This window comes from Trifolium pratense, linkage group LG4, assembly GCF_020283565.1.
Source record: "Trifolium pratense cultivar HEN17-A07 linkage group LG4, ARS_RC_1.1, whole genome shotgun sequence".
In the NCBI taxonomy this organism is placed as follows: Eukaryota; Viridiplantae; Streptophyta; class Magnoliopsida; order Fabales; family Fabaceae; genus Trifolium; species Trifolium pratense.
In genome coordinates this window covers 30720627-30735230 of record NC_060062.1, presented here as the reverse complement: position 1 = coordinate 30735230, position 14604 = coordinate 30720627, and the positions used below count along the sequence as shown (strand labels likewise).

Sequence of the window (14604 nt, the reverse complement as noted above, 5' to 3'; positions counted from 1 at the left end):
GATATAGTTTCATGTTGTGATTAATCCTAATTCTAAGGTTAATTTGAATACCGTTAATCTTGATCTATCTTAAAAACATATCAAACGATTTTAGATTTTTGTAAAATTTAACACGGATGATCTATACGATATAAGTTTTCAATCCAACGGTGGATTTTGTAAAATTTGTATTCGTTAAAGTGTTATTGAGTGGTGTAACATTACTCAAATGTTACACCGGTGTAATTTGATCCCTCCCCATATATATATATATATATATATACATATAGGCGAAGTCTAACGTGCAACAGTTCCTAATGTCTTGCACGATGCAAGACCAAAATTTGCAATTGGATTAAAATGTTCGTAAGATTTTTTCCTGATCTGTCACACACCTGATTTTTTTTTTTTGCCATCACTACATTTTTTTATTTTTTTTAATAAAAGATAATAATTATTTACTAGTTTCCACTCCACGGCTCCACCTCCACTTTCTCGTAATCGGAGCTCCGCCGCTGCCGGTGTCGATCGCCAGAACCCCTTCGTCGAAGACAATCTTTTTCCGGACAAACGCTCACTCCTTCTACTTCAAACGAATCACAAAGAGCCACCACGCTATCTCCTTCACACCACCACCCACCGTGTCCTCTATTCGAAGCTGGCGGCGACAACTTACGAGGAAACCTTGTTCCTCTTTACGACAACAAATTCCATAACTCCAACTACCTTTTCACTAAATATGCTTTGAAATGGGTTTTTTTTTCTCCGTCGTTTTGGATCTCGGGACCACCAAAGTTCTTTGTCGGCAGTTCATCGGAGCTGGGAAATTCATTGCCGGTCAGAACCGTGATACAAGGAAGTGCATGGCGAGTTAAAGAGAAATGAGTTGGATTTTATTTTTTTTGACCGAAAAGGGGTAGTAAATTTCACAGATTGAGAAGAAAAAAAAATGATAATGGAATTCTAGAAAGGACATGAAAAATATTTAGTGTAGAGAGTGCATATTAAGTATGTTAGATCTCTTTAATCCAATGGTCAAAATTGTATTGTGCATGGTGAAAGACTTTTTTCACTATGTCATGTTAGACAAAGCCATATATATATGGGTCATGATCAATTCACACCAACTAGTTTGATACCAAATGTTATACCTCTCAATAACGTTTTAACCGATATAAATTTTATAAAACCCACCGTTGGATTGAAAGTTTATATTATATAGATCATTTATGTATGTAAAATTTCAGACAAATCCAAAATCATATGATATATTATTGAGATACATCAAAATTAACGGTTTGGATCTTTATGGGTCTTTATATATATATATAGTCGGAATCCGTTGACATCAGATGTCATTCTAAACTTTGACACCAAATTTTAATCGTTCATTTCGCTTAATCTAAAGGTCCATAATTATTCATCAAAAGCTTAACATGGGCATTTAGTATTCCATATCTCACTTTTAAGGCTATTTATTATATTCTCTCTCATCAATCTCGATTCTTCCCTAAAGCCTCAACTTTTTTTCTTACGGTGTTTCCAACCTCCTATTGTTTTTGTTTTTCGTTTCTTCCGTCTATCATCCGTGATGTTCCTATCATTTGTAGTTGTTAGAGGTAGAGATTTCATGATTCTTAGAATTTTTAGTTTGTAGAAAGAAGTTATCACTAAGATAGTTTGGATGCTACATTGTGGCGTACACGATGTGTCAAAATCAGATTTATGTTATAAAGAAAATTACATGCTAGCTATTGCTTGATTCATGTGATGGATAAACATAAAACAAATTAACAACCATGAAACAATTCTTTCGTAAGATAATATGGTGCAGGATGTATCACTGAGAAGACGATGGTCCGCTTAATATGAGGAGGGATCCGTTGATTCCAGAAGTAAGTTTTCATTGACTTAAACCCACTTGGGGTTGGTCGAGTGGTGTTGGCTTGGACCCTTGGAGTATGCTCCTCTCAAGGTCTCAGGTTCGATTCCCACTGGTGCCAATTTCGGTGGGCTAAGTCCATACAGAGCAAAAAAAACTCTGGCTTTAAATGGGGCCCCCGCAAGTGGGCGGTGGGATTGGTCCCCTTGGATTAGTCTGTCCTAAGGCCGGATACCAAGTTTTCAAAAAAAAAAAAGTTTTCATTGACTTACTCCGCTTAAAATAACTCGATATTAATTCAACCATTGAATTCAAAGATCTTATTGAGTAGATCAACTCCACAAATTTTTATAAAAATTCAAAAAAATTAGTTATGTATTCGGACTATTGAAATTCAACCGTTTTTTTAAAAGTTTGTCGTATGTTCAATTGAAGTTGTCAAAAGTATCAAACGGTTTTGAATTTTTAGGCAAAATTACATCAGAGGTCCTTTATCTTATTTATTTGTAACACTTTGGTCATTTATCTTTTATTTGTAACATATAGGTCCTTTATCTTGTATATTTGTAACACTTCAGTCATTTTTTCCGTTTTTTATTAAAAAAATACCGACATGGCTTGCCACATCAGATAATTTTATTTTTAAAAATATATTTTAATTAAAAAATGTTATCAGAAAAAGATGAAGATCTTCATCATCTCTATCATGTTCATCATTCCTTCAAAACCTTTCCCAAATTTTTCCAATACCAAAACCCCTAAATCACTAAAACCCAAATTGACTTTTATGACATATACATCGATCTTCAACCATGACAAAATCATATAAAAATCAAATGTTGATTCGATTTTGGGAACAAAAATTTCAAATCTATGTAGATTCCATTTTGAGAAAAAAAATTGAAAGTGAAATTGAATAGTTGGAGAGAGATTTGTTCATGGAATCTGCAACATGACAAAATCATATAAAAATCAAATCTTTCATTTGACCAACATGACAAAATTTGATTTAACAGATCCAATAAACAATGTTTAAGTAATGAATGAGTGAAAGGATCAAGAAAATGAAAACTGGTGATTAGTAGTAATACATACTACCATAGATTGGTTTGGGAGAAGGGACATGGAGCTTCCTGTAATGGATGCCATTAGAGAGAAGAGATCTAAGATCTAAGGAAGGACGGAGGAAACAAAGTGTTGTGAAAATGAAATGAAACAAAACGAGTCAATAAAACACTGAGGAATGTTTAAGTACTTTGGTGCTTGAATCTGCAAATTTTTTTCTGAAAAAATTGTAAAGAACTTGATGAAGATGATTAAATTTGCAAATTTTAAAGAATTTTTTTCGGATTTATTTTTATTTTTTATTAAAAAATATATTTAAAAAATAAAATTATCTGATGTGGCAAGTCATGTTAGTATTTTTTAATAAAAAATGGAAAAAATGACTGAAGTGTTACAAATATATAAGATAAAGGACTTATATGTTACAAATAAAAGATAAAGGACCAAAGTGTTACAAATAAATAAGATAAAGGATCTCTGATGTAATTTTGCCGAATTTTTATAAAATTTTGTGGAGTTGATCTACTCAATGAGATCTTTGAATTCAACGGTTAGATTGAAAAAATATAATGTCGATATCGAGTTATTAAGCGGACTAAGTCAACGAAGACTTACTCCTTGAGTCAACGGATCCCTCATCTCTCTCTCTCTCTCTCTCTCTCTCTCTCTATATATATATATATATATATATATATATATATATATATATATATATTCACCATCAGTATCCAGTTTACTAGACCGTTTAACCTGTTTCGGATGTCAGTTCTAGCATCAAGTGGTTTCAGCCCATTTCAATCATAGTTGTGAGAAATCGAATTGTGATCCTTCCTACCGAGTCTAACGCCAATTCCCACGTTGGTAACAATTTATAATCTTTAAATTACACACCCATTTTAACACATTTAAAGTCCCCATTTATGGATCGATAAACATAATTGTGTGAATTTTTATCCCGTATGGTTAGATTTGCTCCATTCAAGGAGTCTATATTTAGTGCTATTCACTTTATAGATAGATAATATGTGGCAAAAATATATAAATGGTTGCGACTTAAAGAGATGAAACACCAATGCACGTCTTCTGATTTGTTTCTCTGATACAACACATCCTTCCACATATTTCTCATCATTGTTGTCGCGTCTCCTTCTTCATCTCGCCACCACTGCCCCTTTCCATTCGTCACAGTGGCGACGATTTTCCTCCTTTCTTCACCATGCACCAACTCGCTATCTTGCCGTCATGTACGACATACGAAGCTCACCGTCCCCCAGCTACCAACCAACCTAGCGCTGCCGCTGTTATTCATGATCACTAAGTATACTCAGAAATACTGATGAGAATGAAGAACTTGAGTGTGAGTGATGAAAAAGAATTTTATGACTTGTAGAAGGCCCTATGTATATAGCTTAGACTACAAGCATGTACGTCGTATTATTAGAGCATGATAAAAATGGAACCACAAACAAAGAACAAAGGGAATCCACAACTGCCTTGCATCACAACTACCGAGTCAAGTGATTAGTTCATAACTCTTGTATACGTGTTTTAGTGTAATTATCTACATGCTAGTACACATTCTTAATCTACACATTTACCATATAAACACATTGTAACCACTTTATCAATTAATTAAAGATTAGTTCTTCATTCCATTTTCTTGAGTTAGTATAGCCTAAAACCTTTATGCACTCAAAAAGACAGTTCACACACTACAAGAAAATACGGGATTAGCTACGACGATGTTTGTAGCTAACGCGTAGCTAATCTCTAGTAAAACAGAGTTAGCTACCGATTTGTTGTGAATTAGCTGTCATATAGGGCGTAGCATGGATTGGGCGGCAAATCACCTATCAAAATATTTCCTAGCTAATTTGCAACTAATATAAAGAATATCCTAGCTAGTTCCCATTTAATACCTAGTTAAATAGTGTTCAAAAGTTTGTGTTTCCTAGCTAAAGCGGTAGGATATTGTTACAACAATAAATCTCTAGCTAAATATCCTAGCAATTTCGCAACAATATCCAAGCTTTTTAGCTTTTTTATTTATTTTATATAATTATAAAAAAAAAAACCTTCCTAATCAAAACCGATTAAACTACTATATTGTAACGAACTAAGTACATGAATAAAATGAGAACAAACCTAAAAAGCAATTTTAAAGTAATAATTACTCAGTACTGAACAAACTTAATTAAGTTAAAATTAAAATGTGCAATCCTCAAGTACTCACTATTAAAATTCCTTGATTTAATCATTCAATTGAATCAGTGAGCATCCAACAAAAAATACACACGCAATTGGACTTCAAACATTCAAAACTTATATAAAGTAAAATTTACATTTGTCATCATATTCATACAAGACTTAGGCAGTTGTAATCTTTATTAGCTTTTGTCAAATAAGTTGTGTTAAGAGTGATCGACTTCTATTCATGTACAGGCTAGTTCATATCAAAGATTAAGATATACTATTACACTTTATGAAACCAAAATATCAGAAAATACTCCAGGAAACATACACAAAGAAATTTTGGAGTCAATGTTATCTCAGCAAATTATACGATTTTGCTAACAACATACCTTCAACCATCTGACTGCAGTTCCACCGCCTTCTAAGCTTATTATACCCATCTAATCTAAAAATTGTTTAAATAAACAAAGGTCAAATGAGAAAGAATTTCATTTCATCTTTTTGCTTATAACCAGAAATTGCATAAGAAAATTATATTACCTTATCAGACAACAAAATATTCAGAAACATCTAGAACAACATTTGGGTCTGCACATGATGCTATACAACCTGTATGAGTTCATAACAAAACATTTTTAATCAAGTTAGCACTCTAGCCAATATAATAAATCTCTACAAACAATTACCTCAGGTCGCTCATGCTCAACATGTTCTAAAACAAAGCGGCCACTGTTGCCACTTTTGAATCAACCTTCAAACTTTATCATAAACCTTATTACCCTGAATCGTAAAAAATTAAAGGACAATAGCATCATAACAACATTGTAGCTTAAATATATATATAAAAAAATCTAGGAACATAAGTCAAATAATGACCCAATATGCCACACTTGTAATGATCTAAGGAAACACTTCAATTATAAACAAGAGATGGATATATCATGAGCGTTGTGCAAATCAATATGCAGTGCCCAAGTTCCCTGATGTCGTTCTTAACCAATTCAACTTCCTGCAAATCAATACAACGAACATAAGCATTGTGCAAATATATAGTTGTGAAGCATAAGTCAATATAAAATGTGTTACTTTGAATTTGTTAACTGAGATCCTAACTTATAGTTTCAAGTCCTAACTGAGATCCCTTCCAGTATTAGATACAATATATACAAAATATGTTAACAGTTCATATCAAGAGAAGTATTCAAAAATCAAAATGCCAAATAAAATCCTAATAAATTTGATCAAAGCTCAGAAAAAGTTGTCTCACCTCCAAAAGTGGTCTTGTCTTCCATGACAAGAGTCTCACATTTTCTTAAGCATTTGTTTTGTGTTCTCTGTTTTGGTTGCTGCATGTACTGCAATCATGCCAAATTGAGAAGATATGTCTTAGATAACCATAAGGAGGAGTACAATAAGGACACCATTCACTTCATCCAATAGAAAACCAAAAGCCACTCAAACTAAAAAATAATCATGAAATTGGAAAAACAGAAGGCCACACTACCACCAGTCACATAAGGGTAAAGAAAAAGTGGAAGAGGTTACTAAGATTGATGATCAAAGAAGAAATAAAGCAACAAAAATTCATCAACTATTACAAACGTAAACAACTAGATGTGTCCTGTGATGCATCAATAATATAAATGAAATAGAAAATAAAAGAGAGAAACTAAAAAACAACTTCATGCTATGTCAACATGAAATGAAAGAAGCATCTACTATATGTCAATCATCCCTACATTTTATTATTCAATGAAAAAAAATTCTCACATAAATGATCATTCATATAATTTATCATAACTGGTTAAGTCTATATCAATTGTGGTAACAGTGAATAACCAAATCAATAACTTACAAAGGAAAGTGTAGGAACAAATGCTGACCTCTTGAGATAGCTGGTTTTCAAATGAAGCAGAGGCTTTATTCCAGCTCCAGTAAACACCAGATTTGGTTAAGCTTGGATCACTTACAACCTACATCGAAAACAAAAACATCCATACATATGAAGATACTTCCAATGATTCATGAAATTTTTACAATCAAATTCCTCAAGTGTTATTGCTATTAGGCCATGTTTGGTTATGCATAAGCTATTTCTATAACAAAAGATAAAATAAAGTCAAACTGTTTTCATAAGCTCTCACAAATAGTTATGTCAGTAGATAGACTCAAACAAGTTAATCCAAACAGAGTCTCATTACCTGAGCAAGTTCTTTCCTGCTTCATCTTTTCATCGAAGAACTTTTAAGCCCATTCAAGCCCCCTCAAGTCACCGAGGTTAGCTTTCGGAGGTACATTTCCAGCCAATGTGTTTATGTTACCTGTTTCATTCATACACAATCAGTAAAATGTGACAAGATAATAATACTTGATATTACAAAAAAGCACGGATTAGATGAAGTTGAATCACATTACATAGATGAAGTTGAATCACATTACATAGATTATATAAACAAATCATATTGAGAAAGGATTATTGATATTGTGAACCCTAAGATAAACATTCCAAGATGAATGCAACCAATAATATTGAACAAAAGTCAAAATCTATCCGAGACAAAATGTAGAAAAATCAATTGGAGACAAAGAAATGCGATTAAATAAAATCAGAGATGCAAAAATGGATCTAAATGTAGATCAATTAGAAACAGAGAAGCAAATTGAGATGGAGAACAAAGAAAATCGGACAAAAAATTAGATCGATCGGAGACAGAGAGAAAAGAAAATCAAACCGTAATAATGCATATCGATTTGGTGTTGGAGAAGAAGAATCAAACCTTCTTATGTGTGGCATCGCAATTAGTTAGAATATAGATGAAGGAATATCGATTTGGTGTTGAAGAAGAAGAAACATATCTCTGAGAACGATGACGGAAACTCAGATGAACAATCGAACCGAGATACAGATAGAATATAGATGAAGGAATTTGATCGGAGATGAGAGCGGTTTCCAATCGAGTTTCGGAGATGAGAGCGGTTTCCGATCGAGTTTCGGAGATGAGAGAGAGAAGTTTCTAACACTATTCGGAGAGAGAGTTTCTCTTCGTTCTGATTTTTTTTCTTTATTTTTATTTTTTGGAATAAAAAAAAAGGTGATTTTTGATCAATTAGTAAATATACTAGTAATAACCTTTAAAAAGTACTATTTGTAGTAAAAAGTCACTTTTGTAACTTGAAATTAACCACAACTAGATTTGGTAGGGAACTTTTCGTAGCTAATTTGATATTTTCTTGTAGTGACATAAGTTATTGCAAAAAGCAAATCTGCCAGAACGTTCTCCAGACAGTTTCTTCATGGAATGAGCAATATAGGTTGTAATGAGCTATGGCACATTATTTCTAACTTGGTCTCCAAGTGTGGATGTTGTATATGACCGTTGTGCCCTCGAATAAAGTAACTTTGACAGCTAAAGTTAAGTTGCAAAAGTAAGAGCAAAAACTGTCTTTAGTCAAGAACATTCTTCAAACAGTTTCGCCATGGAATAAAAGAGATGAGATGTAATGAGTTATAGCACATTATTTGAATCTTGTTCTCCAAGTGTGTATGTTGTATATGACTGTTGCGCCTTCAAATAAAGTCACTTAGACAACAAAAGACGAGTTGTAAAAGTATGAACAAAAGCTGTCTAGCTAGTTCAAGAACATTCTCCAAGCGTTCTCAAAATAGTAGTAGACTTCATCCTTGAATAAAAGAGTTGTTTCTCATTTATACGAAGCTATGATGTGCATAATAATGTAACGGTTATAGCATCTAAATGTTACTATTCACTCGTATTTGAAAGGTACAAAGCATATAAGCTTTACTAAAAGAAGCCTTGAAGAATGTTCCAAGTGTGTCCTTGTGCAAGTAAATTTCAACCAAGATCAGAGGTTTTTGTTGCAATCTTATTGGTCCATGCAATCTTATTACTTGCAATCTTATTGTGCAAGTAATTTTACTACTCACATAAGATCCTAAAAATATATGAATTATAACTTAATAAGTCTATAACTCAAGTCTTGAAAAGTTTGACTATCTTTTCCGCTTTTTGCATCATTGTCATTCTCGGACTTCTTTTGTCAATCATCAAAACAACAATATTCTTGTCAATGCATATATTCACAGGTAAGAGCAAAATAGGGCACAAACTTGATAATGTTACAAGGTAGACAAAACTCATCGTAAACCTCGTGGGGATGAGAAACACTATGATCGTCATATTCTTCCATGAACATTCAATACTCATTGTGAACCTTGTGGGGGATTAGGAAAACTATTAACCATGAAACTCCGTTTCTTGCTTGAACCTTTCAATTAATCCTCCTATGATTCAAACAACTTTAAAAAATCTTCATAAAGCTTTGTGATCCAACTATTGTAATTATCTGATGTTACTCCAATTATTTCACTGTTTGAGTATATAAAATGAACATGCTAATGTGAGTGGCCTCTAGCTTGTCCATTTCGCTCATTATTTATCATTCAACAAAAACTCAACTGTAAACATCAGTAGATCATCATTCAGAAAACTTAACATTTATTCCATAAGGTTTGTTGTCCTTAAAACATACATCAAAACAATTTTGATGTAGGAGTTGGAGATAAGAGACTCCCTGATATAAGAGTTGGATAATCTGCTTGGATTCCCAGAGGAAATTTCACACAACGACAACAAGTATATGATTTCGCGCTCTAGCCCTAAAAGATGGGAGTTTAACCGACAAGGTAGACTTCTCGGGACTACTAAACTCGTGTCGTCTGTAAAATGAACTCATATAATTTGTGTGATACACCTTTATTTATTATTGAATTTGTCTAAAATATGAAAATAATGTATTAAATGAATGATCAACTGACATACAAGTTCCTCATGCATACTGACACTTTAGGTGTAGTAGGAACTCACTGAGGTTTAGATGTCTCAACCCACACCCTTTATTTTTTTAAAGATAAACAGGTTGTACAAGACAAGGGCAAGAAGTTGATGATGACTGAAGCTGAGCTTGAATAATCTATATATAGGGCTATGTTACTAGCTTCTTCCTTGTTTTGTATGAAGTTGTTTATAATTCCTTTATTTTCCTTCTGTAATTTTAATGTATCGAGATTCAATTATTATGTTCGACTAAATATTCTAGATAAATTTAGTTGGCATTATACAAGTGTCTTTGATTCATTTAAGTTTCTAATTTGTTGCACTTCTACCCTTCCAGTTAATTTCCTCTAACATATGTGTATTTTTTGTTGTAAAAATTGAACCTATTCACAATGATAAATCACATGTTTATATAAGTAATCAAATAATGAATAACATAAAAATAAGAATAGATATCAGATAGAAACTTATCTTTATTGATTTTGTCAACCGCCGCAACATAAGCAACTATCAACTTTCAAGATCATGAATGACCTGCAAAATAGTGAAGCATAAGTAATACCTGAGGCGTGCTGATCGCACTGTCCTTAAGGATTTATCCGCCTCATAAGCGCAAATCCCCCAGGATTCAACAGGTCCTTCCCGGATATGAATCATATCCGAGGTAACAGAACTAGCAAGACATTATTAGACACCGGTGATATAATCCAGGAAGATAACACCTCAATTTTCTCATAAAGATTAAAATAATTTCTCTAATTTAGGTCACATATGAAAACAAAAGAGGAGAGGACAATTATTTGTTAAAACGTGAGTATAGCTTGCTTCAATTCTACCCACTTTTCTTAAGCCACGGTTCATCAACCTTTTTTTCATTATAGCTTTTCACGTTGATACATATATCATTATGTTTTCATCTTATATTTGCAAATACCACAAGGCCCTATTAATAAGGATTGATACCAAATAATGGGGATTAAAAGATAAACGTTTCTTTGACCAAGTATAAAACACATTTTATCAAATCATTAATAATAATAATAATAACAACATTAATTCTTTTAAAATTATTTATAAAATTATTTTAAATAACTTTAAAATAAATTATAAGATCAAAATATCCAACAATCCCCCACAATTTATTTTAAAGTATAGAAGAATACCCAAAAAATTATTTCTTCCCAGGGGCTTTATTTAGTACGTACTTTACACAAATTATGAAGACATAATTATCTTTCATCAAGTAATATTGACTAAGACGTCTCTAAGTCAATCAATCTCATATATTTATTCAAGTCTATAACAATAAACTTGTTCTTCACAATAAATCTATACAGGTCTGTTTAGTTAACTAAGCGACAACATTCTCACTTAGAACAATTAAATTCACTGATTGATTTATTCTCGTAGGCTTTTATCCGATTAACATCATTGTATTATTTTAATACAATGGCTGATCACATTAAGCAATATCTTATATATTTTCAAATCGATATTCATAATATAATTCATCAAGTCTACTTGAAAGACTATCAAGCGACAACACCCCCACATTTATCAACATAGGTGAATTTTAATTCAGATCTACTTGAATGATTTCAAGTGACAGTGTCCCCTCATAAGGACAATTTATAATTTCACATATTGAGATATATTTTCTCATAAACAAATTTCACTAAACATCATTGTCTTATTTTAATACAATGGATAATCCACGATTTTATTAAACATCATTGTATTATTTTAATACAATGGATAATCCTCAATTTCACTAACCATCATTGTATCATTTTAATACAATGGATAATCCACAATATACCATATTTTAATTTATGGTATCTCAAAATATTTCATGAATCACAATCACGCGACATCGGTTCATCGATTAACAAAATGAGACTACTTTTATATTATTCTCATAAACACTAAATTCATTTAGCATCATATTAATAGCCTTTGCCTTCACTATCACAAGTAGCATCTATTTGATCTCAAGTCGATCAATATTAGTGCATATGTAAACAAAAATATTATCAGAGTGGCCTTTAAAAATTAATTGTAGAATTCAAATATATTCTACTTATCTTTTATATTATAAGCTTGTATACACAAGCAAACTCTAAACCCTAATTTGTTTTCCTGTTTTCCCTCCATTTTATCTTGCAATTTTTATTAAAAAATAATACAATTTTGTCTTGACTAGGATTCGAACCTGTAAACCTTCAAAACAAGGCAATATTTCCAACCATTATGGCAAGTATACCAATTGTGATTAAAATTATGTGCAATAATTGATAAGCACCATCAATTTTAAAAGTATATCATATCAAAATTATTGTTGACTATATTATTCATCACAAAAAATTTTAAAAAATATTGCGGTCTTCTGTGATATGTAGAGATGAGGTCACACAAGATATTTGATGCAAATCAAACCATGATGGCATCAGCTGTTGATGCTGCTCTAGCAGTGGCATATTCTTCTGCACAAAAATGGCATGCATTGTCATAATTTACAAGTTTTTATCTTGTACTAAAAGTAAACTTCAATGTCATACATAGAGAATAAAGTGCTTCTCTATTAACAAAATGTTCATAATAACAACGTAGCAAAACATTGGATGCAGTGGCAATATCTTAATGTAACATATACCAATGAGTTTGATCGTACTATACCTTCAGGGTAAGCCAACTTCTGCAAGGTTGTAGGAGTAATCATAATAGGCATTGTTGTTTTGAAATAATGACTTTAAAAACACCAGGATTCCGTCTGCACCTAAAACCAGCATTCTGGAAAGGCATTGTTGTTTTGCTTTGAATTATAGATAAACATTTGAACAAATAGGACCAACCCTGATTAACTCCCTCAAATTATGACAAGGAAGCTAGGACTAAAAAGGATTTCAAATATCAATCAGAAAAGGATAAAGAAAAGGAGATGATATATAGGAAAGGCATAAATTGTTAAGCTAGAAGTACAATGAGAAGATATCCAATGGATTTTATAGCATTTATTTAATTCTTTCTTTGAAGACAATCTAAATCAAATGAGAACATATGCATCAAATTAAACCTCAACATGGTGAAAACTTGAAACACGATCAAACAATATCATAATCATAATATAAACATTAGATTCAAAGTTCACATCAACTAACAAAATAGTTCACATCAGCTAGCATCAAATTAACAAAAAATAAATACTAGCCTCTCATGTTTTATTTGCTCTTTAAATAAATACTAGAATGCAAATTGAATCAATTGATTAGGCAAAAAAAAATCTAGAAATAGCTGAGTCTAAACCCAGATATTTAGAATCATGCAAAACATTAATTTCTCAACTTCCCAATTTCAGATTCAATAATTTTTAAGATCCCTACTAACAAGTAAATATAAAAACTGTCACTTTGGAACCCTATTCCTTAAAATCAGATTCAGAAACATATAACTACCAAACCTAATTTCTAATTTCGAAACAAGAGCCTACCACGAATCTGACCTGTGAAAGATATCCGAAAAGAGTTGAAACGGAGAAAGAGGGGAACAGAGTCCCAGAACCAAAGACCTATGAACCTAGTGCTACCACAAATTCGGTCTCCGTCATATCACGTCACGACATCTCTTTATGGCGGGTGGTGCTCGACGGTGGGTGGCGGTAGGTGGTTTCCTGAAAGAGGATGAGGAATTTAATAGTTACTAAAATAGAATAAAGATTGTGACCGGTGAATAGACGAAAGTGGCAAATAGACTCCCGGCAGAGAAGAAGAAGAAGATTGAGTCGCTGGGAGAAGGAAGAGAGGCACAATTTTAGGGTTTCAGTTTAGTTTTTTTCAACGGCAACGGAGAGGAGAGATGCGCGACAAGAGATTGAAGGAGAGTTGTTCTTCGACGGCAACGAGAGTTTGAAGGAGAGTTGCGCCAAATGCTTCTTCGACGGCGGAGGGATTAGGAATAGATCTCAATTTCCATTTTTGTGTCTTGGATTTTTTTTTTGTCACTTCATATATTTGGGGAATTGATAAAGAAAATATAATTAATTCATATTATTGCAGTGTAAGAATTAAATAAAAGTGGGAAACTGAAGTGAAAATTTTTGGCTCTTAACAAATAGTTTTTTATTTTATTTAATTTATCATTAGAGTCCGCCTCAGCAGACTCAATGAAATAATAAAAAAATTATAAAATGAATTATTTATTTATTTTTTCATAGCGTCTCCATGGTGTCTCGAAAAGCAGACGCTAACTTTAAAAATTAAATTAAAATAATAAAATTACAGTAGCGTCTGTCAATCAGACTCAAAAGAGACGCTAGTAGCGTCCGTGTCGTGGCTGACGCTAAAAAATTTGAAGCTAAAACCCATTTTTCTTGTAGTGAAATTTGAACGGCAGAATTAATCACAATTTTTATTTATTTATGGATGTCTACTTAAGTTTATGTTCTTGATTATGTCTTTAATTTTTTTTTTTAACCTTTAATTATCATCAATTTTTTAACCTTTAGTTATCAGCAATTTTTTTTAATAAGTAAACAAAACGACGGGGTTCCAAAATTATTTAAAAAATATATAAAATATAAAATAAGCACATAAACAAATATAGAATAATTAGTCCATGAAATTCCCTATACTA

General features: G+C 32.1%; 2 long non-coding RNA genes across 3 annotated transcripts; both read right to left on the bottom strand.

The window, feature by feature from the left end:
• Nucleotides 1–6053: 6053 nt before the first annotated feature.
• Nucleotides 6054–8171, bottom strand: LOC123923682. Of its 2 annotated transcripts, none has more exons than XR_006814475.1 (5): nucleotides 7897–8171; nucleotides 7321–7440; nucleotides 6975–7092; nucleotides 6387–6474; nucleotides 6054–6128 (listed from the first exon to the last, which is right to left on the bottom strand). It is a non-coding gene; the product is annotated as an uncharacterized LOC123923682 (long non-coding RNA). The 2 variants fall into 2 exon arrangements; XR_006814474.1 differs by having other exon boundaries at nucleotides 7003–7092.
• Nucleotides 8172–12163: 3992 nt separating this feature from the next.
• LOC123881992 lies at nucleotides 12164–14072 on the bottom strand. Its single transcript, XR_006799661.1, has 3 exons — nucleotides 13475–14072; nucleotides 12652–12866; nucleotides 12164–12458 (listed from the first exon to the last, which is right to left on the bottom strand). It is a non-coding gene; the product is annotated as an uncharacterized LOC123881992 (long non-coding RNA).
• Nucleotides 14073–14604: the final 532 nt, after the last annotated feature.